This window comes from Apostichopus japonicus, chromosome 16, assembly GCF_037975245.1.
Source record: "Apostichopus japonicus isolate 1M-3 chromosome 16, ASM3797524v1, whole genome shotgun sequence".
Taxonomy (NCBI): Eukaryota; Metazoa; Echinodermata; class Holothuroidea; order Aspidochirotida; family Stichopodidae; genus Apostichopus; species Apostichopus japonicus.
Genome location: NC_092576.1, coordinates 10,546,111 through 10,558,610, shown reverse-complemented (window position 1 = coordinate 10,558,610; position 12,500 = coordinate 10,546,111). Strand labels below are relative to the sequence as shown.

Here is a 12,500-nt window from a genome sequence, read left to right as displayed (position 1 = left end):
TGTATATTATACCTTTGAAGCTCGAAATGTCACCTGAAGTTTAAATATATATATATATATATATATATATATATATATATATATATATATATATATATATATATAAATTAAAATCGTAATGAGTTGGAAAATCAAGAACAGTGAAAAAACTTTCAGCCTCCACCGGGATTCGAACCACGGGCCTCCCGCTCTGTACGCGGACACCCTAACCACTAGGCTATGGACGCTGATTGTATGTCCAGAGGTTCGAAACCGGTAAGGAAGATCGTAATTCCACTGTAGGCGTTTGTCACCTATATCGAACAATACTAGTTCTGTTTTTGGTGACATATTTTGCCCTACTCTAGAGATCAAACATGATGCTATCCAACTCGAAAATCATTTGTGATTCCTAAAGCCGGATCTCGAAAGAGATACTTTGAACAGACTTTATGTTAATGCAATGGAGGTAAACGACAAAGGCAAATGAATATATATAAATGAAAATCGTAATGAGTTGGAAAATCAAGAACAGTGAAAAAACTTTCAGCCTCCACCGGGATTCGAACCACGGGCCTCCCGCTCTGTACGCGGACACCCTAACCACTAGGCTATGGACGCTGATTGTATGTCCAGAGGTTCGAAACCGGTAAGGAAGATCGTAATTCCACTGTAGGCGTTTGTCACCTATATCGAACAATACTAGTTCTGTTTTTGGTGACATATTTTGCCCTACTCTAGAGATCAAACATGATGCTATCCAACTCGAAAATCATTTGTGATTCCTAAAGCCGGATCTCGAAAGAGATACTTTGAACAGACTTTATGTTAATGCAATGGAGGTAAACGACAAAGGCAAATGAATATATATAAATGAAAATCGTAATGAGTTGGAAAATCAAGAACAGTGAAAAAACTTTCAGCCTCCACCGGGATTCGAACCACGGGCCTCCCGCTCTGTACGCGGACACCCTAACCACTAGGCTATGGACGCTGATTGTATGTCCAGAGGTTCGAAACCGGTAAGGAAGATCGTAATTCCACTGTAGGCGTTTGTCACCTATATCGAACAATACTAGTTCTGTTTTTGGTGACATATTTTGCCCTACTCTAGAGATCAAACATGATGCTATCCAACTCGAAAATCATTTGTGATTCCTAAAGCCGGATCTCGAAAGAGATACTTTGAACAGACTTTATGTTAATGCAATGGAGGTAAACGACAAAGGCAAATGAATATATATAAATGAAAATCGTAATGAGTTGGAAAATCAAGAACAGTGAAAAAACTTTCAGCCTCCACCGGGATTCGAACCACGGGCCTCCCGCTCTGTACGCGGACACCCTAACCACTAGGCTATGGACGCTGATTGTATGTCCAGAGGTTCGAAACCGGTAAGGAAGATCGTAATTCCACTGTATATATATATATATATATATATATATATATATATATATATATATATATATATATATATATATATATATATATATATATATATATATATATATATATATATATATATATATATATATATATATATATATATATATATGCTATTATGAAAACTGGGTGGTGACGGATAACTAATATAAAAAAGCATAATTATTTTTCATGTTCAGTAAAGTTGTTATATTCACTAGATTTGTAGCATATTAAAGTATATGCTTTGCTGTATCCTTTTCCTCAAATGGTCTTATATATGAAAACACGTGATACTCGTCGGAAATGTCGGAAATAGAACTCAGTTAAACGCTAACTATAAATATGTTTTCAACAAATAATAAGATTAGTATGGCCTACACAGATAACCCGTTGTATTTATAGTACTGATATTTGGTACACAAAGTTCTAAAGAGAAAAAAACAAAACAATTGTTTTTGTGTAGTATAATAAAACCTCGATGCACATCTGTCATTGTAGTATGAAAGAGAAAGTAGACCTGTGATTCCATTTCTATCCCTTCTCTTTCTGTTGATACCTTGTACCTCTGGTAGTACATCATGCAAATTAAGTACTGATTACTTAACATGGTCAGCTGAAACTAACAAGCAAAGACAACGTTGGCATTCTACAGGTTCTGAATGTTCTGAAATGTTTGTGATAAATATATGAACCACTGTGACTTGGTTTTAATTAATTCCTGTATTGAAAATAGTAATCTCCGAACAATTTTCCAAATACGACGAATGCGGCAGAGAATGGATTTTATATTAGTGCTTTATAGTTTGCTTGTTTTTTTTAAATGAACGTCGTGTATTTATTGATTTTGCGTAAAATCTTTATTGAATATCTGTTAGTAACCCGTAAAGCAATCAGACGTTAACCATCACGATTGTTTCATACAATATAAAATGTGAGTTTCTATTTTTGTTTAACTTTTTTTTTAGCTATTTATATCGTCTTATTATACATAAAATACATTGAAATCCAATTTTTTAGTTAAAGGCATTGAAGACTCGCCCCAAACAGCGTGCCGCCATCTTAAAATAGTTAACTTTCCGTTGCTTGCAAGTGAAGTTTCACTCTTTTCGCTACAAAATGCAGACAGTAATGAAACGTGATACACTGTGATCTTGAGCTGGACCTGAGATGTCCATCGCTTTATCGTTTGTACACTGTGCTGTGGGTATTGACCGCAGTTGTTATGTACTGACTGTACACTAGTGTCTAATTACCGACGGTAGCAAGCTATATGTGTGTATTTTCTGGTATTGATGTTGGTGTCTAACACTTCTGTTACACCTTATATGAGACTAGGTCAGATTACCGACATTAGTCGTTTCTCTTTGCGCGAGTCTTCACACCCTTTAACACCTCCAACTCACTGACTGGAATAAACTAAATGCGATACCATTGACAGTTATGCTGGGATCGTTCTACTGACCCAGTTATTGATATTAAAGTGAACATGACTGAACAACGTGGTGACGAGTAAAATTTAGGCAGCCCAGCTTTAGCCCTCTAGCAAAAAGGGATGCTCACCCCCCCCCCCCCCCCATAGCAACATCATGTATCCGAGCAAATTTATTTTACCAACATTTTGATAATATCATAGCAAAGTTCTGAAAAGATTGCCGCAGCTGGTTAGTTCCTTATTTCTAAAATTAGTTAGTTGTAAATGGACTTCTGTCCTCCTTATTAGACAAGACATGATATGCACGTCTTGACCCCCCCCCCCCCACCCAAGCCCCGCGATCCCTGGCATTAACACTATTAAATCGAAACATCTGTTTCATAGTCATCACGGATTATAACTTGTAAGTACAAACTTGTGACAGAATTATTATTCATCTTTGAAAAGTGTATAGGTGTGTATATACACCTATACACTTTTCAAAGATGGATAATAATTCTGTCTTATTAAGATTATAATCAAAGATAATGAATGCACTGAATATTTCCTTCCGTCGTGATAGCATGCCATGCCGAGCGCTTATTACATATCAGCTTCACTTGAAAGCAATATTCTGACCAAACACAATCAATATTATGAACAGCTGTAACGTACATTTTTACTACACATTTGTCTCAATGATGAAAAAACCAATTAGTTTCAATTATAAAAAATCAATTCTCCGCATTGAAAGCAATACAATAGGTAACTTATTAAATCGTACCTGGATACATACGTAGACTACGTATGGCAATATGATGCATATATATCGTATACGCTATGGCCACGTAGCCTACATGCGCTGGCAATAACAGGAAGTGCAAGAATTCATATCTTATTTCAAGCCTCGACTCGATTTAAGAGACCAATATATTGCGATGAGCGGTACCATCCTTCAAAATTCTTTTCTCTGAAACAGTTCGCGATTGCATTGACAAAATTGTAGCAGAGTCCGTCCTGTGGAGGGCAGGTAGACAGACCGTTAAAAATGTTACTTAGTGGAGTAAATTAAAGAGGGATTACGGTGCGTAAAGGATCACAACATCTGTCTACTTCCCCTATAACACGATAAGGACACGGGGAGGGAGATGGAAACGTATAGTTTATTGGACCATTGGTAAACTTTTAAGTCAAGTTCACCCTTGATTATCAATGTAAAGAGAATGAGTGGTCTCTAACTAAGCCGATAATAAACATGTCTACCTCGTAAATAATTCTGTCTGGCTATCTTTGTAAATAAGCCTAAGCAGCATCCCCCATGCGACGGACACACGAGGGGAGGGGAAGGGGAGGAATGAATATGTGCCTTTCTTCTTCCGACGGTGTGTCCTTGCTCCTCTCAGATGTTCAAAAAGAATCGAACCAGTTTGAATAAATCCAGATTTTCCTGGGTTAGAAATTGACTTTCGTGCTCCTAAATTCGTCAAATGTTACAGAATTTTATATAGTTATATGGTATAGCACAATAATTGCAGCACTCTTTTCATGATACCAAAATTGTATCCCACATCATGGACGGTGTTTAATTAAAAGTTCAATATTTAGTGCAAAACAAAAACCTTCAATGACGTGTTAACCAGGCAGCGTTCACCCAAACCAAGGGTAGGCCTAGTATTAGAAAATAAACAGTTTCAGAAAGAAGCCAAAATTAAAAGCTTTTTCAAAATGTCCAAGAAAAAAAGCAGCTTTTACTCATAGCTTACCTGTGGTTTAATAAATGGCAGATCTGTAAACAGTCTCTGATCTAGACGTCACTGTACTGTGTAGTAAAGTTACAACTTACAACAGTTGAAGGCAGGATGGAACTGATCAACTTCGTGTTATGCTGAACTAACACTGAATGAATGACTAGCGTATATATGTGTAGTATCTGTTCCCTTTCGAGGGGAATGGTGACGCACACCTGGCGATGATCACACAGTCACAGTCTCGATGCAAGGGGACTGGGGTTGAGAGCGGACCAGTCGTTCGGTAGTATCGTTTTCGTGCCCAGGTTCTTTCTAGGGCGACTTTTTCTTAAAAAAAAGTATATATAAGTTGTGTGTTTACGAAACACATATAATAGAATCTCGTTGACTTTTTGAAACACAAGCACACATATTGTTCACAAATGGGCGGTGTTCGTAGCCATACAATCCTTCTCAAATTCCTATTTCCACCCGTGTCGTGTTCGGATGTCCTCTTTCAAGCGGATTCCATAGAATAATGAGATTCATGAGAATGTCAATTAATCGTACCGTATTATATATGTAATTATGCCTGATGAGGGGTATGAAAGCGAGAGAGGGTCAAGGAGGTACAATTCCGGGCCTGAGGTCAATTGGGGGAACGGGGAATACGGGAAAAGGAATGATGTATATCATTTTCATATTGTAAAACATAATTGTCGCTGATGCCGGACCTTCGACGCCCATGAATGCAAGATATGGCCAGCTATATGGTACATATATTTGTCATAGAAATGTGTATTTAGGTCTGTAACAGGTACGTGTGACAGTTTGAGCTGCCAGATCAATAACTCTTGTATATATCTTTCGGTTTCTGGCATGAATACTACAACTGCTGAAATCTCTTCAATGAAATATGCATATAGCTAGCGACTCACGTCACCAACAATCGTTCCCCCCCCCCCCCACAAAAAAAGGCTGCTGTCATAGACAATGTTACAGAAAAGAAAAGTAAAGGCGACATTTTGACGTCATATTACTTTGGCACGCCGTTTGTGCATTATGGTAATTTTTGGTGGCTAAAATAACGTTGACATTCATCATTCATTTACGTTCAAGGCCCGTTCCGTTAATAACATGACGCTATGGACGTAACATTACCATAATACGTTGAATTAACAATGACCATTAGTCGTTTCATCACCGTGAAAATGTACTTAAATTGCAGAACGTTAATTAATAATAAACTGTCTTTAATGGTGCATCGGTATAAACGACTTCATGAGATCATACAATTACACTTGATTACCGTATTGTATCATCAGATAACATACACACACACACACGCACACACATACATCCATGTTTGTATTACATTCCAACCGAGGACCCCATTGTATTTTCCATTGTTTAAATCCACGTACCCTAACCTTAACAATACCCGATACAATAGAATTCTTCCGAGGACGCGGTGATTCTTTAGAAATCACAACCGAGGACCTGGAATTCTTTTGTTCAAGTCCTCGGTCAGATAGAAAAACAAACGCACACACACACACACACATATATATATATATATATATATATATATATATTTAGCAGATAACCTCCTTTTGACACGGTAAAACGAAATGCCTCCTGTTACCCCTACTTAGGACTGCCTTTCAGATTCTCCGACTCCCTAAACTCGCCCTTGGGTCGAAATCCCGGTCCCAAAATTGCCAAATCCAACAATACTGCCAAACCCTGGCGTATCCGTACTCCTAGGATTCAGCGCTCCCTGAGTCACAACTGAGGTATAAAAGCTTACCCCTTACAGAGCAGGCCTACGTAGGGCAGTAGACTACTCTTTACAAATACGTGTTGTCGCATCGACGTCTCAATTCGGAGTGCCCAAACATGCACGTGTTTCTCCTTCTTCTATTAGCGCGTCAGTTTGTGCAAGGGGAGACTTCCAGGAAATCACGGTAGCGCGGATTTGTGACCAAGATAGATATGAAGGCAGGAAGCCGAATAGGAAACCCGTCTCGTCTATCCGACATGCTCAGTGATTAACCTCCGCCACGTATCACGATCTTGCGCAAGTTTGATTGCTTCCTCGAAGTTGTTAATGTTAGCATCCTTAAAATGCGACTATATCCGTACTCCTAGGAGCTCCCTGAGTCACAACTGAGGTAAAAAATGCTTACCCCTTACAGAGCAGGCCTATGTAGGGTAGTAGACTACTCTTTACAAATACGTGTTGTCGCATCGACGTCTCAATTCGGAGTGCCCAAACGTGCACGTGTTTCTCCTTCTTCTATGAGCGCGCCAGTTTCTGCAAGGGGAGACTTCCAGGAAATCACGGTAGCGCGGGGTCGTGACCCAGATAGAAGGCAGGACGCCTCATAGAAAACCCGGGCTAGGTAGCCGCGCTCGCCAATCAAAACATCTCTCCTAAAAAATAAAGTCGAGTCAAACAGGCCATCGACACAGAAACGAACAAAATAAATCTGAACACCAGTAAGTCAATATCAGGGGTACACTACAAGTATATGTGCTCAATCTTATATTATCAATCTTTATAATTGTACAACTCGTTGATATAGTTAGTGTTTCCTCAATGATAGTAAAGCTCAATGTTATTGTCTTGTTGTCATTTGGTACATGAGTAAATAGTCCAAAGTGTGTACCACGAATTATATGGTAGTACATGTGATTTGTATTGCTGTTGTGAAATATTATCGTAGTATTGTCATACATTTAAAGATACTTAGATAGTTGGGCGCTCTTTCACGCGCTATACTTTCCTTTCATTCTGTATGCATCAGTTGATGGGTTTGAATCCAGTGTTCTAATCTTGTGAGTTAAGATGTACTCCCACCCAAGATGTAGTGATCGGTTAAATATCGAAGACTCATAGATTGATAATTATGAATAGTTATGGGATGGTCATTTGGATACTTATTTTATAATAATTGTTAAACACTGGTTGATGGATATAGAGGCGGTAATCTAGTGCCCATGCATCTGTGTGTTCCTAATATTATACTCTCATGTTTTGGGGAGCATGGTCAAATAACTAAAGTAATGCACGTGACCAATCCTTCTAACTGTGTGACATAGACATGTATCTGTGCACAGGTGTTTATTACAAGCACTAATATCATGTTATAATGTTGTGCATGTTTCTAATCCTGTGCTAATATCTAAATCATTTCACAAATTTCAGAGGTTAAATTCCTCGGTTAATAAATCAACAGTAACTGTAATCTCTGATGTCGCCCTTATTGCCGTTACCGATTCTAATCGACGGTCTGACTCATCCGGTCCTCTTCCTTGTTCAGTTCTCGTCCCTTTACTGTTGCTACAACCATTGTCATAGTTTTATTTGAATTATACAAACAATAGTTCATTATACCATTTTTAAGGTAGCTAATTTTTACTACGGGCTACTTTAGTTTCGCATTCATATCAACGTCTTTTTCTCTCATGTTGTTATATGACATGGTGAAAAAGAGGGCGACAAAGGCGATTTAACACTGTTACTTTCCAGACAGCTGGCAACAATATTATGATGTGCAGTTTAGTCATATATCTTTGCGTGATTCAATGAAGTTAATACGCCCGAGTGTACTAATAATGACAATATAAGTTTATTACTAACTGTTACCACAGGGGCATAGATTACTACCAATTCATTGATGTAACCCGGCGGTCCTGGACCGATTAGAGACAAGCGGGAGCAAATTGATGCTTCGCGAGAAACTAGCAACTTTTCCAATACCGCTGGAAATCGGCCAAGTTGAAGGGGGAGTACAGTTCTCGAGTCTGTCAGCCGGTAACTTTAGCTAATCCACCTAGCCTGATTGTTCCAGTACTCTATTAATTCAATTCAGTGTTTTTATTCAAAAAAAATAATTATCCAATAAACAAAAATAAATAACAATTAAAAACAAAAACTTTCTAAACTCATTTGCGGTTTCCAGATATATTGAACTTTTTAATTACAGTTTGAATATACTTATCAAAATTTGTGATGGATAAATACCACTAGAACAGTTTTCGTCTTCTACTTCAGAAATATTGATAAAAATGATTGATTAATTTCAAATCTCTCACAGTAAAAAGAATTGCTGTTCAAGATGATTTTTATTTTATTTTAAGTGTCAAGTATAGTACAAGGGCATGTTATAACAGACAAAAATGAAAAGAAAAGAACAAATTGATGATTTTTATCCGAACACACATGATCGGTGGATACAGTACATATGATGTTACCATACACAATGCTTATTACAGCAACAAGAAAAAAGTAAATATTAGAGAAAAAATAAACGGGGAAAAGAGAATTCAAACAATTTCATAATGTAAATTTGGTTTAAAGAAAAGGAAAATTGTTCAAACATTTTGTGAAAAAGAAATGCTATGAGGATGTGGCTTTCATAAACGAATCCATTCAAGTTGCAGGATTCATAGAATAAAGTTAAATTCGGAGAACGCAAAACAGAAAAAAAGGGCTATTCTGTTTACATTGATTAGTTTCACAGTGTAGGCAATATTTGAAGTACAATATGACCTCAAATAGTGTCTGAGAGGTACATTGGACCGTGACGGTTGTAGGTATTGAAAATTAAAAGGTTATTTTGTCGGCATACTTAGCGATTATTAGTTATATGCATGGTTTACTATTACTGGCTACGAGACAGTAGATATAATTATACCACAAATAATAACAAAACCAAGAAAACCAAAGAGATAGGAATTTTTTGGGAAAAGCATATCCTAATAGCATTGAATTTAAAGCGGTACTGACTTACGGCCAAATGCTAAAATGGAAAAATCAATCAGGCAAGTCTTCGGGTTATTTTTTTGGGATTAATGTACAACTATGTGCGAACATTATGTTTTTATGATATTACCCGTTCTAATTGTAGGTTTAGACGAAAGAAGAAATGTTACCATTTCTTATTTTAAATACTATACATTTTTTAATATAAAATAGACATGCGGCGCTAAGAATTCAAACCTTAAGCGACCGTCAATTACCATTAACGTTGTTTTTACATCTTTACCGAGAAGCACATAAGCTAAAGCCTGCAGGAATTGAATTACGTTTACAAGTTCGTGGGGAATGTAACATGGTTAAGAGTAACTTGTGGTTAATTTGACTTACTTTGAAATGGTGATCTTCGACAACGGTTATACGGAATGAGAGAATCAAATTATGTTGCGTTTTTTTATTTGTCTAATGAATGAAATGATATAAGCACATTAAGCAAAATAAACACTTTTAAACATTTTATGAAACTTTAGTCAACTCAAATGTTTAATAAAATTGTACACATAATTCAATGATGTGTTAAACGGAAGAGGCGTTATGTGAGAGTCGCTGAGCGGAAATGACGTAGGTATATCACGCACAACAAATAAGGAGATTTCTAGCGTTACATTATGGTGATGTAACCAGTAGCTTTCTTGATAAACGTTATTCCACTTTTGATGGACGTTTATCTCAACACTGTCTGCTATAATCGAACGTTATTGTTTTAGTGGTTTAACCTAAGATGTCTTCTGTAACCGAAATCATATTTCAGAACTGAAATGTACGTACTGTTGCATTAGCAAAAGTAACATATCCAGTATGCTGACATCGAGCGACACTAAGAGGAACATCCATCTCATTAGATGATGTTCCTTCATCACACACTTTGACAAACTCTCCAGTCTTCTTATAGTTTATAACCTTCCACTTTTTCTCTACTCCCTCACCGATGTACACTACCAGCCAATTAGCACCAGTCCAGATGATATCGATAGGTAACATACCAGACATAGCTGACGGAAGCCTCAAAGTGCCACACTGCTTGACTGTACCATCAGCATCTATCAGTATGACGTCATCAAGACCTCGACCAATGATAGCAAATAAATTACGACAGTAAGCAACTCTGTATATAGCATTAGAGCGTACAAAGTCTCGTGTATCTATTTCTCTTGTAGCAGATCCGGAGACAGTGTACTCTCGAATAGAGTGGTCACAGCTGGTAGAGATGATGAACTCATCGTTAGGATCATCGTTTGGACAGTGTGCAGCAATACTGGTAATCCAAGAACCTTCAGGTACCTTATCAATCACCAAGGATGAGACTGATGTTATAGAATCATACAAAGAACCATTCAGGTGAGGATGTACAATGAAGACAGTATTACCGTATTACCTACAGCAAATAATTGATGATATTCATTATCATTATACATATCTATATTCGACATAACTACAGGATCATCGTGATTATCAATCTTCTGCAGATGTCTCCAGTATTCCTTACTGGAATCTTCAGAATCGACACAAATAAGGAGGACGCCCCACTACTTTTTCGTTCATCAAATATATGTAATATTTGATCACTACACAGTATTACACTTCCTATCAGCATACTGACAGTAATGCTACAGAATGCTCCATCATTGGGTATCTTCCTGTACAAGAGATCAACATACCTATGTTTAAGCATCTCCTTCTGTTTCTCTAACTTAACTTTAATATCGGCCGTCTTCTTCGTGCTCTTGCTTATCTTTTGGATTTCATCAAGAGCGTTCTCGAGTGAAATTTTGTGACATTCAGTTATTATTGCGAGTTCGTTTTCTAAAATCTGAGATTTCGTTTTCTCTTCAGAGATATGCTTTATGTTAGCTAGTTCCTTCGCATCTAATACTTCTATTTGTAATCGCTTCATATTTTCAACTTTTCTAATCATAGTCAAATAATCCCTTTGAACTTCATTACGAGATTTTTTAAAACAACGCGCCAAGTGCTCCTTATGTTCTCTCCTAAGCTGCTCCGTCGAGGCGATCCCTGTTTTCAACGTTTTTAGTTCGTTCATAAGCTTTTCACGGCGCTGACTCATTTCATTGGACGTTTTGTCGAGACTAATGACGTCACAACCGGCATCTCGATTATGTACGGCAAGGACACATTCTGGACAGATTTTTATGTCACATGACACACAAAAATACTTCAATGGTAGGTCTTTATGGGTGAAACAATTCTCTTGTGCCTTGACGTGACCTGAACAAAAATAAAACACATGGTTTTATTTATCTCTTTTATTTCAGACTTTTACGGAATTTTACTCTCAAAGACGACTATGATAAGTCAACCATTCTTCTTTACCCCAGCATATAGAACAAATCCATATTATACTTTAATGATGTCGTCACCAGTTATTGCTTACTCTAATTCTCTTTTACATATTAACTTAGCAATTCCTGCAGTGACATGATGAATGTTAGTTTAACATATAACATAGGAAGGAAGGAGGTGGAATACTAGAACGATGGATTGGAATGTATCAGAGGCAATGTATACAACCCCCTCTCTCATGTATACGTAAATTACGTCATGAAAACAATCGGATAATACGATAACATTTCTTCTTGATAACCAATTACTCATTTCGTCAATGAGTCATTTCGTGACGAATAAATCGCTTAGGAAACTAGAGTTTAAACAGTGTTCGTATAGTTGTGCCGGTACAATGTAGATGTTCTTCATCATTTTAGTACAAAGATATCTAACTTATTGATTGAATACCATCCGCAATGAACCGAGACAATTGGCAATGAAGAAACCCATAGTTTATAGTTTCGGGTAAAGGAAGATTTTTTCAGTGTTTACATACTGTGACTTGAAAGTATTTGAGCCAAATGAGGAATAATTTCATTGACGAAAGGTACATTGGTCCTAGTCATTCCCAGTGGGATTGGGGCGGAAAGGTGGGGGGGGGGAGGGGTTGGTCATATAATGGAGGGGGAAGTTTCCCAAGAAAGTGAAAGATAAGGATAACCTCTATCATTTGTTCTCTCTCTACCGTGTGGAAGGTTATCCGTGTTCAGGATTCCCCCGCTATTTATGTTATAATTTTAAATTTGTGCAAATGAATGTACCGTAACATATCACTGATCGGTAAATGAA

At 37.3% G+C, this 12,500-nt stretch overlaps 1 protein-coding gene across 2 annotated transcripts in view; it reads right to left on the bottom strand.

Annotated features, from left to right (window-relative positions):
- Positions 1–9,398: 9,398 nt before the first annotated feature.
- The window catches only part of LOC139983820 (uncharacterized), a 10,467-nt gene continuing 7,365 nt past the window's right edge, over positions 9,399–12,500 (bottom strand). For both annotated transcript variants that reach the window (XM_071997632.1, XM_071997633.1), the window contains one exon: positions 9,399–12,500. This exon is cut by the window's right edge. The gene's annotated coding sequence lies outside the window, so the exon portion shown is untranslated.